Source organism: Plecotus auritus (genome assembly GCF_963455305.1).
Source record: "Plecotus auritus genome assembly, chromosome: 4".
In the NCBI taxonomy this organism is placed as follows: Eukaryota; Metazoa; Chordata; class Mammalia; order Chiroptera; family Vespertilionidae; genus Plecotus; species Plecotus auritus.
In genome coordinates this window covers 63,351,113-63,356,036 of record NC_137775.1, presented here as the reverse complement: position 1 = coordinate 63,356,036, position 4,924 = coordinate 63,351,113, and the positions used below count along the sequence as shown (strand labels likewise).

The following is a 4,924-nucleotide window of genomic DNA, read 5'->3' as shown; positions in this document are numbered from 1 at the left end:
TGCCTCCAACAAACCTGTCTTACTTGTACTTCAATGTCATGACCATGGCATCGGTCTCTGTGCATTTTGTTGTTGTTGCAGTTTTTAAAAGGGAAATTTATTTGACAAGTTTCATTAGCGCAATACACCTAAAAGGAAATCACAATACAATGAAAGATTTAAATCAAGGCCTCGGAATTTCATACAAACACCAAGACCAAAATCCTAAAGTATTGGTATTGCGTCTCAAAATTTCCCCATTAACAAACAACAACAACAACAACAAAAAAAAAAAGCTTAAACTTACATGCCTTGAAATTTATTAAATGAAACTAGAATTAACAAACATGCCAAATGTTTCACTTTTAATTGTAGTCACAGCTCCTATATTTTTACAAAAAAAAAAAGCATGTTTTTCAACATGCTTCCAAACTGTTCAATGTGAAGTGGTGTAAGAGTAACATTTAACATAATTCAACTTCTTTAATCTAAATATACTGAACTGCTTAAGTACATACAATAATACAACTAACTTGAGAAAAACTGCGAATTGTTTAACAGTTACAGTTTACTGAACTTAGTTGTTACATGAATATTTGTGTTCAAAAATAATGAACCTTTAAGTCTTTTATTCAATCCTGATTTCCACTTAGAGTAAGCATAACTCAGAAGCTGGTATTGCAAAAATGTTGTTTTGTTTTTTTCTCCTTTAAAATAATGTTGACCAAGAGTCAGTGATAAGGATCAATTACATTCCCCATCCACCACTCATACTAGACATGCTGGACATCCCCCCCATTCCGTTCACTCCCACAGATGCACGGCTTCCACTCCTGTAGTAGCTGCTGTTCACTGCTGCTTGGCTGCCCATGCAATGTTTGATTGAAAATCACTGGAGTTTTCCATAAAACTTGGTCATATCCATGCATGCTGCTCTGGCTGCCAAAGCCACCTCCATAACCACCACCCCGCTGCTGGCTGGCCGACCATAACGGGACTGGTTTGACAAGCCCGTGCCTCCCATCATTTGGCTACCATAAGTACCACCACTTGCTCCTAATGTGGAATTCAAGAAGAGTCTTACGTATCTGTCTTGCATATTTGCTTTGTCTTTCGACATAGCTGCCACAGCATCTTCATGAGTTGCAAATTCGACATCTGCTTCACCAGTTACTCTGCCATCAGCACCAATTTCAGTATGTACTCTCACAGGGTTGAGTGGTGAAAAAAAAAAATTATAAATGTCATTCTCAGTAGTTCTGTAAGGTAATCCCCGCATGTGTCCAGAGTGTCCAGTTGTGCTCTGGAAAGTAAAGCCACCATCCGCATATCTGTGGTCAGACATTCCTGAGAAACAGTAATTGAGGTCTCTTCCAAATCTGTCTGACCCCAAACCATAGCCATCATTATAGCTATTATTATCATCATAGCCTCCATAACCTCCACCATGAGCACCACGCCTCATCCTTTCAAAGCCAGCTCCCCTGCCAATGCTGTTATGCCCTCTGCTGGCCCCAGGTCTGTGGTAGGGACCTGGCTGCCGCAAGGCCATAAGCCTTCATAGTGGACCATAGTGAGTTCTAACTTCAGCTCGACTGCTCTTAAGAATTTCTATAAACCTGTGCCCTATTCTTTCCTTGTGTTTCTTTAAAGCCTTTTCAGCTATTTCCTGTGAAGCAAACTGCATGAAGGCCTCCCCCGTACGCCTCTCCTGGAAGTCCACCAGCAATGTTATCCCATTTGGCAAGATTTCCAACCCTGTGAAGAACTGAACAATTTCTTCCTTACTACATGAGTCCTCTAAGCTGTACAAAGCCATCATTGGCCATGTCAGGACTATTTGGACCAGTATGCTTCAACACCCAATCCATTTCAACGTTGCTCGATTTGAATACTTCAACGTATCTGTGTCCCATGGTTTCTCTGTCTTTTTTTCAGGGCCAATTTGACTTCATCTCCTGATTCAAGTTCAACAAAAGCCTCGCCACTCAGTTTGCCTTCTCTGGTATAGATGAAACATGTACCTTGAGACCCATTTTGAATTTTGCAATCAGAAACAAACAAACAAACAAACAAAAAACAAAAAAAACACACGCTGTACTTCATCCGCCCAGCAAGCCCAGGACAAGCCGCAGACCTTCACCACAAATCCCTCTACGCCTTCGGTACCCAACCTCCTCATCTCTTAGTGGATCCTGGTGTCGAAGTAGACTGATCACATGACTTCTGCGTGGCTGAGCAAAAATCTCTGTGCATTTCTTTTAATACTTTCTCAGCCAATGTCCCAGAAGAGCATATCTTTTCATGCAATATTCAGCAAAGATTTTCTACGAAAGTCAGTGGTCATGGATGTAGTGTTAATTGAACATCAAAAGAGTAGCATGCCAGCCTACTACAGGCAAAGGGCCCCTTTAGAAATATCCACCATTTCAAGAAGCCTGATGTAGACCATTTGAGAATTTTTGTGCAATGTTTCCAAAATTTGAAGAACTATTACTTTAGAATGACTTTTTTGACTGTTCCCTCTGGTGGGCTTTTCCACTGCAGGCTATAAAGACATCTTAAAGTATGTATAAGTTCTTTGGAATTACAACGTCTCATCCCCAAATTCTTTAACATATAATGGAGCAGTAGAAGCTATTGAGATATTAAAGGAGCTGTGGCTGCCTTCACGGTGGGTCAAATAAAAGTCAGCTAGGATCTTTTTCTGGCCAAGGTCTTGCCTCTCCAAGTGGGGTCCACAAATAGGCAGTGTCAGCATTGCTGTGAATTACTCAGAGTTCAGGCCCTACCTGAGACCTACAGAATAAGAATCTTTATCCCAGATGATCTGTGAGTTCAGTAACATCTGAAAAGGACTCACTTAGGAGAATCCAAGGTTGCTTTGGGAAAGTTCTCAGCCGTCAAAACAGAGGCGCTACATCTTACAAATTTCATAACTAACTTCTGAGCATGGAATACTGGTTATTTGGTATTTAAGGTAAGTTAGGTGATTCTCAGAATGATAGCAGTATTTCAGATTGCAGTTATTATAAGCATGAGACGCTATGCCCTAGGGTTTGGAATCAATCCCTTCATTACCTTGGTGATTCAGACCCTTTTAATTGTGGTTTCAGATCACAGAGGATTCCATCCTCCAAAGAGTACTCAGTTTTTGGTGTAGAAGCTGCTTTTCAGTCATTGCTGAAATTTTTCTTTGAGAAGTACTTATATAATTCAGCCAAATAAAGTACAGGAGTTCACAGCAGATGTGAGTCAAAGAATAAAGTTCTAGTTTTACTATCTCATTAGCCATGGCCTCTGAGTTTGTAACTGCCAGTCCCAATGTTACACTGATCACAAAGAGAGAACATTAATGAACATGGTGCTGGTATGTTTTCTTACACATGGAAATACTGGATTCTGATGAACCTCTTAAAAATCACAACAAAACCTCAGTTTTATGTGAGATACACACATTTACTTAGTAAATCAGGGGTAGGGAGTCTCTGGCCCACGGGCCATATAAGGCCCATGAAATCATTTGGTCTGGCGCTGCTAAGGCATTAGGGGTGAGTTAATTAAATGTTTGACCAAATATAGCATGCTGATTTTTAAGTTGATAATTTTGTATGGCCCACAAATTATGTTATACTTATCCAAATGGCCCTTTTTTGGCAGAAAAAAAGTTTCCCTACCCCTGAAAATCATCTGTGCTTGTGACCCCAATGAAGAGAAGGGACCCAAAAATTCAGTGTGAGTTTTGAATTTGTTTGTTTTAATTTATTTTTTATCACTTGTACAAACATGAAAACATGATGTATCAAAACAAGAAGGGTGACTCTTGCAGCCATGATGGACAGAACCATCTGCCATGATGGACAGAACCAAAGATCTTGGGTGACTTCAGCTCATAAGACTGAGCCATTTTCTTCCTCTTCCATCAAGTATCTTCCATAATGTACAATTTTTCTATAAAATTATATGGTCTGGTCCCATTTTATAAGGACTCTTCTTCATTCTGAAGAAATGTTACATTGTTCATAAGCTATTATTTGATACTAGAGGTCCAGTGCACAAAATTCTTGCACGGTGGCGGTTGGGGGGGGGGGCTCTCAGCCCGGCCTGCACTCTCTCCAATCCAGGACCCCTCAGGGGATGTCTGACTGCTGGGTTAGGCCTGATCCTGCAGTTGGACATCCCTCCCGCAATTTGGGACCACTGGCTCCTAACCACTCACCTACCTGCCTGCCTGATCGCCCCTAACCACTCTGCCTGCCTGCCTGATCGCCCCTAACCACTCTGCCTGCCTGCCTGATTGCCCCTAACCACCCCCACCTGCTGGCCCGATCGCCCCTAACCACCTCTGCCTTGGCCCCACCAACCATGGCTTTGTCCGGAAGGATGTCTGGAAGGTCTCCTGATCTAATTAGCATATTACTCTTTTATTAGTATAGATGTCATCATCCATTTCTTAATGGTCACTTTAAAATTCTGTGGTCAGTTGAGCTGTGTTGAGAAACTGTAGTTCATGAGTATAATTCTCGAAAGCCTTTGGGGAGTCAAACAACTTGACTTTACTTATTTTTCCCATTGTGACCACAGTAGGTATAATTAATACTATGCCATTATGATGATTGTCTAATGAATAAGGAAGATTAAGTAGGAATTTCTGAAGTGTCTAAAAGTTTTTACATAAGAAATTCCAGTGGTGGAAAAGGGACATACTTTTTAAATCACAAAGTTTGTGCTAAGGACAAAATGTACACATAAATATTAATAGAGCCTTTCTAATCTTTTGACAAATTCTACTGACAGTCATTTGAGAGTTCTTGTTTGTGGAGTATCCTTTGAAACTCAATAGAGGATTTATTGAGGAGTCTGCAACAGGGAATAAAGCATGTTGATTTGAAATTTGTAATTCAAATGTCCTAAAACCCAGTCAATAGGAATGTAAGTTAAAAAT

The 4,924-nt window shown here is 40.6% G+C and overlaps 1 pseudogene across 1 annotated transcript; it reads right to left on the bottom strand.

Annotated features, from left to right (window-relative positions):
• Nucleotides 1-868: 868 nt before the first annotated feature.
• On the bottom strand, nt 869-1,895 carry LOC308246128 (heterogeneous nuclear ribonucleoprotein H2-like; annotated as a pseudogene). Its single transcript has one exon. The product of its transcript is annotated as a heterogeneous nuclear ribonucleoprotein H2-like (transcript).
• Nucleotides 1,896-4,924: the final 3,029 nt, after the last annotated feature.